The sequence below is a fragment of the Engystomops pustulosus genome, chromosome 1, assembly GCF_040894005.1.
Source record: "Engystomops pustulosus chromosome 1, aEngPut4.maternal, whole genome shotgun sequence".
Classification (NCBI taxonomy): Eukaryota; Metazoa; Chordata; class Amphibia; order Anura; family Leptodactylidae; genus Engystomops; species Engystomops pustulosus.
The window spans coordinates 153479241-153497113 of NC_092411.1; the positions used below are offsets into that span (position 1 = coordinate 153479241).

General features: G+C 42.1%; 1 long non-coding RNA gene across 2 annotated transcripts in view; it reads right to left on the minus strand.

Annotated features, from left to right (window-relative positions):
- LOC140064635 (uncharacterized) overlaps positions 1 to 17873 on the minus strand; it is a 98147-nt gene that overhangs the window by 36999 nt on the left and 43275 nt on the right. For both annotated transcript variants that reach the window (XR_011847787.1, XR_011847786.1), the window contains exons 2-3: positions 15730 to 16097; positions 13716 to 13812 (exon numbers count right to left, since the gene is read on the minus strand). This is a non-coding gene — a long non-coding RNA (uncharacterized lncRNA). The remainder of the gene's footprint in view (positions 1 to 13715; positions 13813 to 15729; positions 16098 to 17873) is intronic.

Below are 17873 nucleotides of genomic sequence, written 5' to 3' on the forward strand. Positions count from 1 at the left end.
CAGCAGGATACTGCGCCATGTCATAAAGCTGGAATCATCTCAGACTGGATTCTTGAACATGACAATGAGTTCACTGTACTCAAATGGCCTCCACAGTCACCAGATCTCAATCCAATAGAGCATCTTTGGGACGTGGTGGAACGGAAGATTCTCATCATGGATGTGCAGCCGACAAATCTGCGGCAACTGTGTGATGCCATCATGTCAATATGGACCAAAATCTCTGAGGAATGCTTCCAGCACATTGTTGAATCTATGCCACGAAGAATTGAGGCAGTTCTGAAGGCAAAAGGGGGTCCAACCAGTTATTAGCATGGTGTATCTAATAAAGTGTCTGGTTAGTGTATAGTAAAGCATAGTTGGTGTGTATGCTGCATCTGCTGACAAGCTGTGCCTCCCACTCATGAATAAGCTGGACAGCTTGAATATGCTAATGACTCAATGGACATTTCACAGGTCATTTGCATACAGCTTTAGGACCTCATTGCTTAGGTTTACAGGCATGTAGAGGGACAATGAAGGGATAGAGGCAATGCTCTCTAATGGCAGTTTATGAAAATATATTTAGTTTAGGGGGTTATTTTGCATGACGGGTTCTCTTTAAGAAGGTTGGTGTAACATATAGGTGTATCTTCATATAAAAAGGGTTTATATGTAAAACATATAAGAAAAAGAACAATAAATGTGAAGTCAAGGCGTGATAGATCTAGTATAGTAGGAGAAACCTTCCTGAATTTAGAAGGTTGACTCTGATTAGAGCCTTTCACTTTGAATTGGTTGGAGTATTGTCATTTTGTATTTTATTCTAGATGTATAATCTGTGTTCTCTGTATGAAATATGTAGGCAGGGACTGATGCCTGTGCGAAAAGTATTGAAACCATCTTTCCACAATAGGAACTTCCCAATAGTACAAGTTGTTCTTCCATACAAAGAAATGTGCTAGCACAAGTGCTTTGTGACTTCCACCTTCACGCAGTATTAGGTTGCACAGTAGTTCTAAGCAAAGGTTCCAAAGTTGCAAGAATGATCCTTTTGGAATTGTAAAGATTCCCAGTTGTATGAGGGCACGATTATATGCAGTAATGTTGGCATGTCATATATAAGAAAACCTGCTAGTAATATTGTGTTTTCCCATAGAAGTCCTGCCGGTAGTCAGTATATATCAGCGCTATGTATGGCAAACCTAAAGCAGCCCAGCCCATGCAACTACTTAAAAATCAGACATGTTGTCACAGGAAGGGAAATCCTGGAACTGTAAAGTGTATGGTATACCCTTTCATGTACACCCATTTCTCCATTTATAAGCCTTGGGTGCAGGTGAGACTCGCCCTGGTTTTATCATGTATCATTCTGAGGTCATATCAGGTTCTGCCACCAAGTCCTCATGGACACGTCACTTGTGTGACTCAGCTAGGCTGTGACCAGCCCTGCTACAATTAACTCCTTCTGTTGTATGGATACAATTAAATGGCCTAATGAAACATTAACTGCTTCCTTATGTTAAAACATTAGATATTTCTTATTACTATTACATGAGGTTAGCATACTTGGTAGACAAGTTAAGGTAAACTTTCCTTTGTGATCATCGTTTCCACATGATGCCAGAGCTAGTTACTTGCCCGGAAGTCTTTAATTATGTATAATGGCTACTGATCTTGGTGAGGAATTACCATTTTTTCTGCAGGCAGGGAACAGGTTAAATCATGCTTCCCCCCACCACTCCTCCTTTCTCCTAGATCCCTTACAGACTGTTCTGCTTTTTCTTGGAAGTCTTCTCCTCCCAGCTATTTCCCCCTCCCCAACTGCTTTCCTCCTCCCTGTTCTCTCCTTTATTATTATCCTCCCTCCCTTCCTTCCAACTCGTACCTCTTTCTCAGTTAACTCCCCTTCCACGTCACAATCAAATAGCTTTCTTACAAGGCTTCTCGGTGTCAGGGGAAGTTTGACGCACAGTGTTAACCATTTAGGCTGGTGGTCTCTCTCTGTACTTGACCTCTTGTTGGAATGTACCCATCACATCAAGGTTTTTTTTCTTCGTACTGAGCCTCTGGCAAGATTACTCAGGAGTTACAGGAAAGCATTCTCTATATAAGCTAGAAATATGTACACTGGGACTTACAGGAAAATGACAGAGCATAGAAATGACACACATGTGACACACATGATCAGAGCCACACCTTTTTTTTTTAAAGTTCCAAATTTCAGGAATTCATTGCTTCCTTCTGTGTCACTGTATGGAATGTGCACATCCTGTGTGTCACTGCAACCCACTCCTCCGGCACACACCGGGACAGGTGACAGGATCCACTAATGACTCATTAGGTAGGGCCACCTTTGCCAAGTTACAGTACAAACAGGACACGGTAACTGCTTCCATCACAAATGCTACTCTAGTCTCCTCTATGTTGCTACGATGTCCATTGTAGTGCTACATGATCTGAACTATATATTATGCCGTATATATTCTGTATAGAAAAATGCTGTATATCATGCCGTTCTGTACATCAATAAAAGTTGTGTTGAATGAAAGTACAGCAAAATTGTCCATAGAGGTTGTTGTAAATCGGAATCACAACTTTGTGTCTCACAATCTTGCCTCAACCATGGAGAGAGGACGGATGTACCTGGTGTAGGGAGACAGACTGCTTTATGGGATGATATTAAGAGGGAGTAAGAAAACTTTGGTTATAAAATGTGCGGTTAGTCTGATTGTGTGTATGTATATACATTGTATGGACAGAACTATGGAGACGCACATATTGGGGAAAATCTATCTGCCAATTTCCACCACCTCTTTGACATAAAAAAGGCGCAAAATTGTTGCATCAGATTTTGTGACTTTTCACAGTCAAACTGCATGGGATAATCCTCTTTACAGGTGGTCCTCTTCTTAAGAACACCCGACTTACAGACGACCCCTAGTTACAAATGGACCTCTGGATATTGGTAATTTACTGTACTTTAGACCCAGGCTACAATAAACAGCTATAATAGTTCTAAAAGGTGTCTGCAATGAAGCTTTATTATTAATCCTGGTTCTTATGAAGACCCAACATTTTTAAAACCCAATTGTCACAGAGACCAAAAAAAATTGGCTGTGGTTACAATTATAACAGTTCCAACTTACGTACAGATTCAACTTAAGAATATAACTACAGAACCTATCCTGTATGTAACATGGGGACTGCCTGGGGGCCTTGGAAACAAATTTTTGGTTCCATTGGCATGTTAAAGGCAAAATTTATTAAGTTACATAAACAAACTCCATTACCACCCTGGTGTGAAACGCCACAGTAAAAAAAAAAATCTGAGAGGCAGCCTTAATGATGCACATTAATGGCTCATTCACATTGACCTTTTTTTTTTTTCCATGGATGCCTCACAAAGCCATTGAGTTCAATGGATGTTTACACATTGGCTTGTATTTTCACTGATCCGTTGTCCGTAGAAAAACCTGTTCTATTTTTTCACTGAAGGTGGATCACGGAAGGCAATAGAAGTCTATGGGTCCACAAAAAACGGAAACATCCGTGTTTTTTTTCACTGAGGGTGAAACACCAGGTGTGATGTTTTCAAACAATGTTAATTTTTTTTTTTTTTTTTTTTTAACGGACAGACAAAATGGAAGAAAAACTGAGACAACTGAGACAAAATGGAACAGATGTGCAACTGAAGCTGAGCACCAATGTTAAAGAGCCTTAACTGTGGTTTCACATAGGCTTTATTTGCACAACAGTGATGAATTTTCATTGAACCCATTTTGGCCTATGGACACATACAGATTGGTTTCCTCTTCCGGACTTCAGTGATTTTTCACTGATGCCTTACTGACCCATTCTTGGGCTTTTTCACACTTCAGATGCTTTAAAAAAAAAACCTGAAGGTTGAAAAAGCCCATTGAAAAAAATGGGTCCGTAAGGCATCAGTGAAGCCTGGAAGAGAGAACCAAACTTATGTGTCCATAAGCTAAAATGGGTTCAGTGAAAAAACGCAGATGTGACGCCATCCTAAGCCTGCTTAATGATAAATGCCCCCCCCCCCCCCCCCATTGAGTTGGAGCCTCCTTGGTGGCAAAACAGCTTACACACTAAATCGTAGATCAGAGGTTCTGGCTTGAAATCTCCATTCTAGTTCAGCCCAAAGGTTTTTAATGGGGTTGTGTGTGCGGTTAGTCAAGTTCTACCATCTTGTGGACCTTCCTTTGAGTACTGGAGTAAAGGATGGAGGATAAATTAAAATATTACACTGTATTAAGGTTGCAAGTAACATTTATTTTGCCAAAGCTACAGTTGTCCATTAGACAGATGTTTTTACTACTCCAGAGTCCAAAGCTTGCCATAGTGTTTGGTGCAAGACTTCCATACAGCTTCATGGCCATAGTGGTCCATGCAAGTCACAGTGATCCCCCCCCCCCCCCCAGCAGCCAATAGTCACAGTGCCTGCCCCGAGTAAAAGTATTTCCAGCCCAAGCTCTGATAGCCTCTACTGTGGCTCTCTGCTCTTTTGTGAATGGACGCTGGCATCGTAGCACATCAGTGAGCTTCTGGTGTCTGAGAAATGGCGCGCACAATGCAGCACCGCTTTCTTAATCAGATGTATGCAGGCCTTATTCAATTAAAGGGGGGAAGTGTCTGTGTGTTCATTCCGTTACGCTCTCCATTTTAGATGCATGCAACAGAAACTGAAGGAAAGTCTCAGCTGGGGGGCCTTTACACATTGCCTTTTGAATGCATTTTTTTTTTTACGCATCCAAGCCGCAATTGGGAGGACTTTTTTGACAAGAGCACCATATGTTATTCATTACTGACATGCAAAACATATTGCTTATTCCAAAATGCATTTGTTTCAGTTAAACATGCCCTCGACCTTCTATTGTCCATTGGCTCCTGTGTACTGAAGGATTTCTTCTGTTACACTTTTATTATAAAATCAGAGAAAAAAAAGACGCTTACGTCTGCTCTAATAACAGAACGGGAAATGGAACCTGCTGAACGCAGGTGTGAAATGATCTTGCCACACGTAAGCTTAGGATGGTGAAAGGAGGAATTTATCAAGAGCTGGTGGAGATATAGTAAGAGTATAGGGATCAATTCTACACCAAGAAGCAAGTTGCATTACCAGCCCACTCTGGGGGTGGGAGTGGTGTTGGAACTCCTGATTGTGTGTACCTCACAATTATGCCACCCATAATTTTCAGAATTCTGTAATGTAGATAGTTTTGATAGAGGCACATAAGAACGGTCTTAAAACTTGTAGGTGGAGAGAGGGTCCCCATAATGATTACTGGAAATGCTCTTTAAATAAAATCTACCATCAAAATCAAGTACGATAAACCAGAAATTCTTGCTCTTAGATTCAGGTCCTGTGACAGTGGTAATCTTCTTTTGTTTGTTATCCATGGCCTCCTTCCTTCCTATTAGTAGTAATATAGCAGCGGATGCGTCTGGCGCTTGCTCTGACAACACCCGACTCCCTACCATTTTTAAATAAAAACTCAAACACCGCCCCCCCCCCCCCCACACACACACACGCCATTACCCAGTTGTCCCCCTTCAATGACCAAGAATTGTTAGACTCCATATAATTCAAGAACCTATAAACTGCAAGGAACAGAGGCTTCTTTCACAAGCAACTGGTATTAAAATGTTACATTTTGATTTATGGAAGTATTTTCTGCTGTACAGTATGACTGCAGATTCATAATACTAAACAATTGAAAATTAATGTGGCTTTATTAGGAATGACAGGCAATGCTGTATGTGCATGAGATTAAAGTCTTATTATGCCGACAGCAGAACCTCTGAGAACCTCAGATGTAGATATAATGCAAGGAATCCCAACTCCAGCAGTGAAATGGCCCTAACATTACATGCAGACAGTTTTTTTTGTCCATGTACTATCAACTTCGATGGATGAGAACTTGCTTATCACAGTTCTGTGTGGAGGCTGGAGAAAACTCAGAGCAAGACCAATTCCTACTAGAATAGTTGTGTGAACCATTTATAGTATTTTGTTGTTGCAATAAATGATCTTTTCTAAATGGTTTTTCTAATGTATGACTTTTGATTCCCCCCCCCAATCTTGTAAAATGTCATATGGATTTACTGGAACATTGATGGAGTGATGATTCTAAAAATGAATTGTTAGTGTAAATGTCAGCTCCCTGTTGTACAGGATGTTGTAATTCCTGCGTTCCTAAAAATATTCCATCTGACGTTTAGGGGAAGCCCTTGACATGGAGGAAAAGGTAGGGGGAAGGAAAAACCTTACACATTTTTGAAAAGGGTCCAGCAAGATTATGGTGTTATAAACAGACGCAGCAGTAAATGTTAAAGGTTCTTATTATTGAACATTATAAGTGCACTGTAAAAGGGGGGGGGGGATCACAGGAAACACAACATTATCTCTTCTGCCTTTCAGTGCCAATCCTCTAGTGTTAGTGAAGTAATGATTTAACAGCCATGTAAGTCACTGGTCTCATCGATCACATACTGTATTTGCAAGTTGTGTTTACACATTGGGGGTCATTTATCTTATATCCCCCCTCCTCTGCGCTCTTTTTGAGAGTATTTTTTGCACCTCATTTGTCTTTGGTGTTATGGCTCTTTGTCGAATGCAGGTTTTTTTTTCTAGCTTTAATAGGCCCAAATTTGTTGTGAAAATAATACCCTTCCTTAGCATGGCTAGGACAGGCATGATATTGTGCAATTATTTGCTCCCATATAGGCACATTAGACTAAGATACATTTGCCCCATTCTGTTTACACTGCATTTACATTGAGCTGACACGTCAACATTGTGTTTACACAAACACAACATTAACACTATGGGGGGAATTTATTGTGCGCCGGCATATGATAAAGCCCCACCTCCGCAGTGGATACATCATGAGGCTGTGAATGTTTGCAGATTTTTAAAAAGAGAGCAGGCGAAGGCCAGGAACGCCCCATGCCAGCCCACTGCTGCAGCCCTCCACACCCACATGGCATGAAGGTGGGGTAGTTACAACAATCTGCGATTATTTCAGTGATTCAATAACAGAAAGCTGATAAATTTACCCCTATGTTCACATATGTTTTGGATTGTGAAGATAATTTATTTCCTTGCCATTTTATTTATTTCATATTGACCCATAACCGCTACTAGAAGAGAGCAGCGCTGAACCCAGGAGGAGTTTCTTCAGCTATCTACTGCTAGAATAAGATTCAAAGATTATCTAGTTATATAGTTAACAAAAACTGCTTCAGGCTGCGTTCACACTGCATCAGGCGGCTTCTTTCTAAATGCATTGGGCAAAATGCTTCATCACAAACAATACATTTTCTTAGTAGTAATATAGCAGTGGATGCGTCTGGCGCCTGCTCTGACAACACCCGACTCCCTACCATTTTTAAATAAAAATTCAAACACTCCCCCCTCCCCCCCACACACACACGCCATTACCCAGTTGTCCCCCTTCCCCCCTTTAGGCTTGTCTGTGCCTATAGTGCCTAGGGGCAAATATGGCCCTGGTTGGCTGTGTCCATCTATTATCCAGAAATCAGGAGTAAGGGTGAGTTATAATGTAATTTGAGTGGAATGTGTATGCAGTTACAGCCATTCTGGGTGTGACCAATGGACATCTTGTCATTACTTGTGAGTGAGAAAGAAAGCCGCTAGGCAGTCACTGACATGCTATGTACACAAGAGATCTATTTACAGCAAGAACACATTAGGGATCATGGGATGATTCAGGTTTTGGAATTGGCTATATTCACACGTGTATTGTTCAGGCTTTGTGGCACTTCTTGGGGAAATTCAGCAGCATAATACAGTAGCATTAAAGTGAATGTTATTTCTAAAAAGTAATTGTTGATAATGTTTTCTTTTTCAGTGTGGAACCAAAAGTCCGACTGCCAGAACGTGTGTAGTGCTTGGCATCAGACTGATGTTTGTCTGATTGCACGGTCCTTGTACCATACAGAAATATGATGCAAGTGCTCCATGTATGCCGGCCCAACGGCAGCAGTACTGTAACAGTTCTTACAGTACTAAGTATACTAAGATATGTTTTATCCATTGTAGATCCAAATATTATTACCTTTGCTGATTGATTTACATTTTGGAATCCTCTATCTTTATAAGATTTTGTATGTATTTGAGTGATGATACATGTGAGCAATAATGTATACCTTTAAGAGGAGATGTGTATGGACTCTGTTAACAACAAAAGTGAGTATACCCCCCTAAGGGTTCATTCACATGCCAAGTTGATGGCCGCATACACGTCCACATAACCGGCAATGGCGGTACGGTGCCACACGTGTGTTCCGTGACGTACACCAGGAAAAGATAGAGCATGTGTGTGCAGCCGTGCGCCACTGTTTTCTATGAAGGGGTAGGGATCTCCTCCTCTCCAGTGCACAGCGGTATGGAGAATGTACCCATGTGAATGAACCCTTTGGGTGCATTTACATGATGTTTGGATGTGTGTTCATTATGTTTTGAAATGGTTTACAAATGTATTGGGCAAAAATGCATGCTATTTTTACGATGTGTTTGCAGTCCGTTTCATAATGAATTGTGTGAACATGACCAAATAGTTAGCTGTTTTCCCTTCCCAATGTCATGTGACTATTTAGTGTTACACAGTATGAGTGGGGAGCAGGTTTGTTAAAGATATATTAAAAGGCTGGTATAAGTGCTGTATGTAGTTTTTATGCATTTTGCGCCTTTTTTTTAAAAAATAAAAATCAAAGACACAAGTAGAGCATAAGAACATTTATTAAAGGGCCAAAGCTGTTTTAATGAATGTGACAGGCAGCGAAGCTTCAAAGACAGACATAGAACTGTCCCAAGGAGTCTGCCTAGTGGTAAATTTTTCCCATTTTTATACTGATAAGCAGGGTGGGCCCCAGGTTTCAGCAGGCCCCTGGGCGACAGAGGCTTAGTGGGCCCCTTTGCAGCAAACTCACATGGCGGTATTCAAAATTCAGAAATCCTAAATATTCCTTGTTTATCATACCAGCATACTCATGGTTATTTTATGTACAGACCCCTATGGATTCATTAGATACAGCCCCCCTCAACACCATGGATTCCTTATGTGGGCCCCCCAGCAGCTATGGGCCCCGGCACTTGCCCTGGTATACACAGTACAAGCGCCGGCCCTGGTGATAAGTGCCACCATATGAGTTCATGATTACAGTTTGACGCTTCTGTTTGCTGGGGAAGAAGGGATCTCTTGTATTATATCATTATAATGCATGGAGTACCATCCTCTCCACAGTGGTTGGCCGTGATACGCAGGGAGCCACTGGCCTGTGGAGGAGTAACTTTTGATCACAGGGGCATTCAACCAACCACTGCTGACTGGGTACCTAAAGTGTAAAAACACGCATTTACGGTATGTGTTTAGGACATGCTAGCGTTGTTTCAACCAATAGCACACCTGCTGCATGGCTGCCAGTTTGGTTACCAGGGCTTCACTGTCAAATATCTGCAACGTGGTAAACAGGGTTGTCAGGCAGCCTGACTTCAGAAAGCAGTCAGTTATTCATGACTTCAGTTTAGTATGTTAAGAAAATTGTTGACGTACCGTGTTAGCCAGGAAAAATCAAAAATCTGATGTAAATACTTTTGTGTAAAAACTACAAAAGTGCTTAAGGAATGATACCTTTATCGGCTAACCAGAAAAATTATATTTGGTGCAAGCTTTCAGGGCACACAGGCCCCTTCTTCAGGCATGGATACAAATGAAGCACTGAGAGAAAAACACAATATTTGAGGGATGTTACAACAAGATAATTAGTACATATGGTGAGACTCAATTAAGATAAGCTGGGGCAATAAAACTAGAGGTTATGTTACACAGAGAAGGGTGATGGGCAGGGGGTGGGGGGCTAGGATGGCAGGGGTCTGGAGTTAGTCTCTTGTGGGGATTGAAGTGAGTCCATGTAATGAGCCATAAATCCAGGTGCAATATTGAGGCCTTGTGTCAGTGACTGGAAGGTCATCATCAGTTTGAACTCCCAGGTTTTCCTTTCTCTGCTGTCCTTAAAGTCACCTTTCAGTATTAGGACCTTTAAATCCTTCTCGCTGTGGCCTGGTCCAGAAAAGTGTTTTCCCACAGGTGTGTCCATCCCCTCACTTATGGTGTGTCTGTGAGAATTCATCCTCCTCTGAAGTTTTTGTTGGGTCTCCCCAATGTATATATTATTTGTGTGACACCTCATGCACAGTATCATGTACACAACATTGGAGGATCTACAGGAGAATGTGCCTGGGATTTTATACTCCTGTTGTGTGTTGGGGATGTGGACTGTGCTTGATGATAGAACATGGGCACACGTCTTGCATCTTTTGTTCTGGCAGGGAAAAGTGCCCGTCTGTGTTGGTGGTGAGAGGGCACTTCTTACCAGGAGATTCCTTATGTTTGGTGGCTGTTTGTAAGCAAGGAGGGGTAGGTCCGGGAATATGTCCTTTAGCCTGTTGTCCTTATGAAGAATGGCTTGGAGATCTTCTGCAATTTTCTTTAAAATCTTCATTTGTGGGTTGTACATGACCACCAGGGGCACTCTGCACTTGTCCTCTTTCTGTTGGTATTCTAGCAGGCTGCTCCTTGGAATCCTTCTAGCTCTGTGGATCTGCCTATCTATAACTAGGGGGTGATACCCCTGTTGTAAGAATGTTCTTCTTAGTGATAGAAGGTGTTGTTCTCTATCCTCACTCTCTGAGCAGATCCGGATGTATCTCAGAGCTTGGCTGTAGACAATAGATTTCTTGATATGTTTTGGATGGAAACTGTTCCACTTTAGGTACGCTGGACGACCTGTAGGTTTTTGATAAATTGTAGTTTGTATGCTGTTGTCCCTAATGTATATGGTTGTATCCAGGAAATGTACCTTAGATTTTGAGTAGTCCAGGGAGAGTTTTATGGTAGGATGAAATTTGTTATAACTTCTGTGGAAAGACAACAGTTCATCCTCAGATCCTGACCAGATAACAAGCAGGTCATCAATATAGCGGAAGTATGCTAGAGGTTGAGTGGCGCAGGTTGTAAGAAACTCCTCCTCTAGTTTTGCCATGAACAGGTTGGCATACTGTGGTGACATTCTGCTTCCCATGGCACTTCCCATACACTGCAAGTAAATGTCCTCACCAAAGGAGAAATAATTGTGATGCAGTACAAACCTGATGAGCTGTAGGACAGGTTCTGTGGCCATGTTGTTCTTCTGCAGAAAGTATTTACAAGCAGCTATACCATCTTCATGTGGGATGTTGGAATAGAGGGATGCAACATCCATAGTTGCCAATATTGTGCCATCTGGTAGTGGACCCAGGTTGGAAAGTTTACGGAGGATGTCGGTGGTGTCTTGGACATAGCTAGGCGTCTCCTTCACTAAAGGTTTTAAAATGTTCTCCACCCAGCCAGAGATACCTTCAGTTAGGGTTCCAACACCAGAAATGATTGGTCTCCCTGGATTTCCATCTTTATGTATTTTTGGGAGCATGTAGAATGTACCTATTCTGGGAGTGTTTGGTATTAAATCCAGTAGAGAGTCAGCTATTGGGTCAAAGCCATTAATGATCTCAGTAAGTTCTCTTGTATATTGTACAGTCGGATCTTCCCTCAATGGTGTGTAGTATCTTTCATCAGAAAGTTGTCTGTTAGCTTCCTGAATGTAATCTGAAGTGTTGATAATTACTACAGCTCCACCTTTATCTGCTGGTTTGATGACAATATCTTTGTTGGATTTTAATGACCGTATGGCTTTCCTTTCTTGTATGCTTAGGTTGTCCGTGATGTTGTGATTTCTGTCTAACAATTCCGATTTCACTTTTTTTCTGAAACAGTCTATGTAGTAATCCAAGGTTTGATTAAATCCGGGTTGAGGGGTCCAATTAGACTTTTTCCTCTTTCTTGATGTTTCATGTCCCGGGTCAGTCTGTAATGCGGTCTCACTTTTGTCAAAAAAGAATTCTTTCAGTCGTAATCTGCGAAAAAATTCTTCTACATCACTGCAGAATTGTACCTTGTCAAGTGGTTTTGTGGGACAAAATGTCAGTCCTTTAGATAAAACATTTATCTCCACTTTGCTAGGTTTATACTGAGAGAGGTTTACAACAGGGGATGATGCATCCAAGTTGTGATGTTGACTTTTCTTACCTTGTTCTTTGAGACCTGCTCTCATCCTTAACCTGTTAAGTTTTTTTAGTTTGTTGGTAATAAGTTGATCTTGTAAATTATTGAAAAAGTTCTCCAATGTGTTTATAGCCAGGCTCGACCCTGTTCCTTGTAATGTGTCCATCATACAATTAATATCATTTTGTAGATTTCTTCTCTTGTTGTAGAAAAATCCAATAAGGTGATTCCGTAGTCGTTCAGATGATCTGTAGCAAAGATTCTGTGAAAAGTGAGTGTTGTAAGTATATTGAGTTGGATTTTTGATCATCAAGCCTTTGGGGATAAGATTCTCCTTTTTGCATCTGGATAAAAAGAAGATGTCGCTGTTCAGTTGTGCCAGTTTCTTCAGTTGGTTCTTAAGGTCCATTTGTGTTCGGTAGATTGGGGTATCCTCCATTCGGATCTGCTCAGAGAGTGAGGATAGAGAACAACACCTTCTATCACTAAGAAGAACATTCTTACAACAGGGGTATCACCCCCTAGTTATAGATAGGCAGATCCACAGAGCTAGAAGGATTCCAAGGAGCAGCCTGCTAGAATACCAACAGAAAGAGGACAAGTGCAGAGTGCCCCTGGTGGTCATGTACAACCCACAAATGAAGATTTTAAAGAAAATTGCAGAAGATCTCCAAGCCATTCTTCATAAGGACAACAGGCTAAAGGACATATTCCCGGACCTACCCCTCCTTGCTTACAAACAGCCACCAAACATAAGGAATCTCCTGGTAAGAAGTGCCCTCTCACCACCAACACAGACGGGCACTTTTCCCTGCCAGAACAAAAGATGCAAGACGTGTGCCCATGTTCTATCATCAAGCACAGTCCACATCCCCAACACACAACAGGAGTATAAAATCCCAGGCACATTCTCCTGTAGATCCTCCAATGTTGTGTACATGATACTGTGCATGAGGTGTCACACAAATAATATATACATTGGGGAGACCCAACAAAAACTTCAGAGGAGGATGAATTCTCACAGACACACCATAAGTGAGGGGATGGACACACCTGTGGGAAAACACTTTTCTGGACCAGGCCACAGCGAGAAGGATTTAAAGGTCCTAATACTGAAAGGTGACTTTAAGGACAGCAGAGAAAGGAAAACCTGGGAGTTCAAACTGATGATGACCTTCCAGTCACTGACACAAGGCCTCAATATTGCACCTGGATTTATGGCTCATTACATGGACTCACTTCAATCCCCACAAGAGACTAACTCCAGACCCCTGCCATCCTAGCCCCCCACCCCCTGCCCATCACCCTTCTCTGTGTAACATAACCTCTAGTTTTATTGCCCCAGCTTATCTTAATTGAGTCTCACCATATGTACTAATTATCTTGTTGTAACATCCCTCAAATATTGTGTTTTTCTCTCAGTGCTTCATTTGTATCCATGCCTGAAGAAGGGGCCTGTGTGCCCTGAAAGCTTGCACCAAATATAATTTTTCTGGTTAGCCGATAAAGGTATCATTCCTTAAGCACTTTTGTAGTTTTTACACAAAAGTATTTACATCAGATTTTTGACTTCAGTTTAATGACACTGACCTGGAGTCACAGAAGCAGACAGGATATATAACATGGAGTACACCACACCCTTCTCTCTTCTGTCATGTTAAGTATACCTTTGGGAAACTACCTACATCTAGGAGAGAAAAAAAAATCTTGCTAAAGAAAGAATGATATAAGTATGTGTTAAGACATGAACATAGTCCTAATCTTAGGAACCCCTTAAGCTAGATCCTTGTAATGCAGGATACTATTATAGGGGGTTGTTTCTTGCCCAGTCTATTCTTGTAGTTTGCATACATTTCTTATTGCAATAAACTCTCCTTTTGTGCCTCATAAAGGGAATAACTGAGTGCAAAACTCCACAAGGTCAGAGTGACCTGTGGAAGGAAGAGAAGCTTCCGCCCTTCTGTACACTGTGTCCTTTGTCAGGCCAGGATGTGTGCCTCACTCACAATAGCAGCTCATGAGATGTGGGAAGTCAAGGCACAGAGAGGGAAGTGTGATCCTTATTAATGGAGCATTTCATGTGAAGAAATATCTCTGCAACTGTAGACACTGAGCAGTGTGCAGTCACATGGAGAAGTGCTGCTTGTTCTAGATGTCCGCACATTCATGGTACAAATGGAGTAATTACATGTCAAAAATGGTACTTGATCAATCACATGGTGAAAGCTGGGTACAAAATGGCAAGGAAAAATACGTGCTAGGTCCATTACTGTTAAGTCTCTTGCACACGTCCAGATATTTGGGCAGTGTGCTAGCCGGAATACAGAACCTGGAACACGACCCTATAGACTATAATTATAATAATAATTCCTTTATTTATATAGCGCACACAGAGCTTGCCAAATCAGTCCCTGTCTTCATGGGGCTCACAATCTAATCAACCTACCAGTATGATTTTGTGGGAGGAAACCGGAGGACCCGAAGAAAACCCACTAATGTAAAATTAGGCTCTCTAAATGAGTTCTGTATAACCCTCCGCACCATATGGTGTCCGTATTCATGGTCTACAAAATATAGAGCAAGTCCTATTATTTTCCAGATCCTGACTTGTGCAACCCAATAGAAGTCTATGGGAACGTAAAAAATATGGGTTGCATATGGAACACATATGTTGCATACCAGTGGATTACAGTCCGTATTTGTGGTCAGTAAACAGGGGACTGCAAATACTGACAGTCCTCATGCACACAACTGTATGTTTTTCCTGTTCTGTATACACAACAGTTTTTGGCCGTAGATACAGCATGTTTTTCACCTATATGAGCATGAATGAGTATCTATACCGTGTCCAGGGCTGGGACAAGGCATTTTGATGCCCTAGGCCAGTGATGGCGAACCTTTTAGAGCCGGAGTGCCCAAACTTCAACCAAAAGCCACTTAATTATTGCAAAGTGCCAGCGCAGCAATGTAAGCAGTAATGTATTTCTCCTTGTTCTTTGACAACTTTCAATCCTTCAGCCTCCCAAGGACACCAACCCAGCTGAAAGAAGGAGGGCAAATTCATCTATCATTGTAGGAAGGTTCTGCAGGAAGATTCTGTGAGTTCTGTCTATTGAACTTCATGCTGGCGTGATGGCCTGGGTGTCCACAGAGAGGGCTCCGAGTGCCGCCTCTGGCACCAGTGCCATAGGTTCGCCACCACTGCCCTAGGCAGACAAGCAAAATTGTGCCTCAAAATACAGCCGAATTAGGGCCGAGCCTAATGGAAAAAATGGAATGCTCCCCCCATTATAAAGAATAATAAAGGAATCTAAGTGGCCAACTGCTATGGAAACATCTACAATAAGGCCTCCCAGTCGGGAATATTGCGTAAAATAGAAAAATATTTACCTCCAGTGAAAATACCTACAATTCTTATGCCAAAGATATCTACCTGCCAAGAATGTGGAAAACATAAATACCGTATATACTAAAGTATAAGCCGATCCGAGTTTAAGCCGAGGTACCTACATTGGTCACAGCATCCCCAGTATATAGCTTGCCAGCCCCTGTAGCGTATGGCTTGCCCGTAAAAAAAAAACAAAAAAAAAAACTTGGTACTCACCATTCCAAGGCCCCGGGCAGCTCAGCTTCTATCTTCATATGCGCTGGCTCCAGGTCCGCGACAGCTCTGTGAGCAGAGCCTCTTCTTTCTTCATGTGTGCCGGCACTAGGTCTGCAACAGTTCCATGCGCACGGCCAGGCCGGGGCACAGCTGTGATGTCAGCAGCGGCATCACTTAGGCTGCTGCTGTCTCCTTCTATATCTGTGTTGGCCTGGATCATCCCACTCTTCCTCCTGCAGTCTCCTTATTGCTGCCAATCCTTCTCCATCAGGTAGAGAACATCATGGAAACATCTCCCAGCCGTGACTTATCACTGCAGAAGTTTCCGGATGACTGCGGCCTCTGGAGAACATTTCTACACTCTGTCCCTAAAGAAAAAAAAACTGTCAATAAAATGTCCCCTACATAACAGCTAAGTGTCTTCTGCATATACAGATAATACACTGCTACCCATCAATATACTATAATATATACTTCCATATAATTTCCCCCTCAATATGGTAGCCCCAGCATACTTCCCCAGTATATAGCCAGCCAATACATATATATCCAGCCAGCCCCATAGTATTTAGCCAACCAGTCCCTTCCCCCCCCCTGTAGCATATAGGCAGTCTGCCTCCCTCCCCTGTAAAATATATCCAGTCTGCCCGTAGTATATAGTCTGCCCCTGCTCTAGTATATAGCCACCCCCTGTGCTACCTTTCTCTTTCATTGTGTGTGTATGTATGTATAATATATATTATATACATATAATATATAGCAAAGCCTTGAAATAAGCCACTTCAACAAGTCTTAAAGAAAATCTACTCTCAAAATCAAGCGTGATAAACCAGGAACACTTCTCTTTCACGTAAACAAATGATTTCTTCAATCCTGTATTTCAGTGATATATGAATATGTATATACATAACGTTTCATCAATGTGTGCTGTATCCGTACCGTATAAAATACGGTGTCTGGGTGCATTCACATGCATATTCCTGTGTGCTGCAGAGGAGGAGGAGGTGATCCCTCCTCCCCTCCATAGGAAACAGCGGCGCATGGCCACACACTCGCGAAAAGATAGAGCAGGCTCCATCTTTTCCCGGTGTATGGCGTGGCACCGTACCACCGCTGGGCCGCCATTGCCGTCTATATATACGTCCCCATAGACGGGCGTCTGAATGTACCCACTGTCAAATGATGACTGGATGATAGAATGCACCTCCCACCTGTCCTTGTGTCCCTGAATATTGAACATACACAACCGTTTGCAGCAGGTATGCAACATATTTTATACATTCCCATAGATTTATATGGGCGTACTAAGAGGGGTATTATAAGAGGATAATATATATGCATATACACATCACCTATATAGAGCATATGCACAGTGCACATACAGTATGTATATGGTGACAACCTGGAAGCTTCCATCACATGGAGGAGGAGGGAACATGTAATAAGTGGTAGAAATCATTAGTACATTCAGTCACAGACAGCAGAGACAGACAGAGAAAGTACTGTATAATCACAGACTGGGATGGAGGGGACTGATCAGGAACAGGGAGATCTTGTACCTCACTATTCTGTGCAGGAGACATCTGCATCCACTGTTCTGTAGACACATGACCTCTTATGCTGCGAGCAGGGACCACCAGCTCCCCCCCCCTCCTATGACTCCGTATTGTAAACAAGATACGGTCTCATAAGGCTTATCAGCACATGGAGAGGAGGCAGCCACTGCAGCAATGAGGTGATATGAGAGGGATAGCAAAGAAATTACTGAATATAGGTAATAAAGATAATAGGCAAAGTTGTTTTACATCCCAAGAACTATTGATTTGTGAAAAATAAAAAACCTTTACAGTTACTCTTTAACCCATAGGAACACACGCGTATGGTTTTCACAGATCTGTGTGTGAGCCGACAGAGCTTATATCTGTTGTGAGTCTTATATCCATATCCAAACTCACAACAGGTCCTATTCCTGGGCAGCACCATGTGAGTGGACTACATGTGTCAATAACACACTGGCCGAAACAATGGAGCACAGACCCATTGTTTGCAGCCAAGGAAATGCACAAAGTGGGGACATGCTGCAGCACCAGCTTCGATGAAGGTCCCTGCTCCAGCCTCCAAATGTATCTGGTGGGCGGCTACAC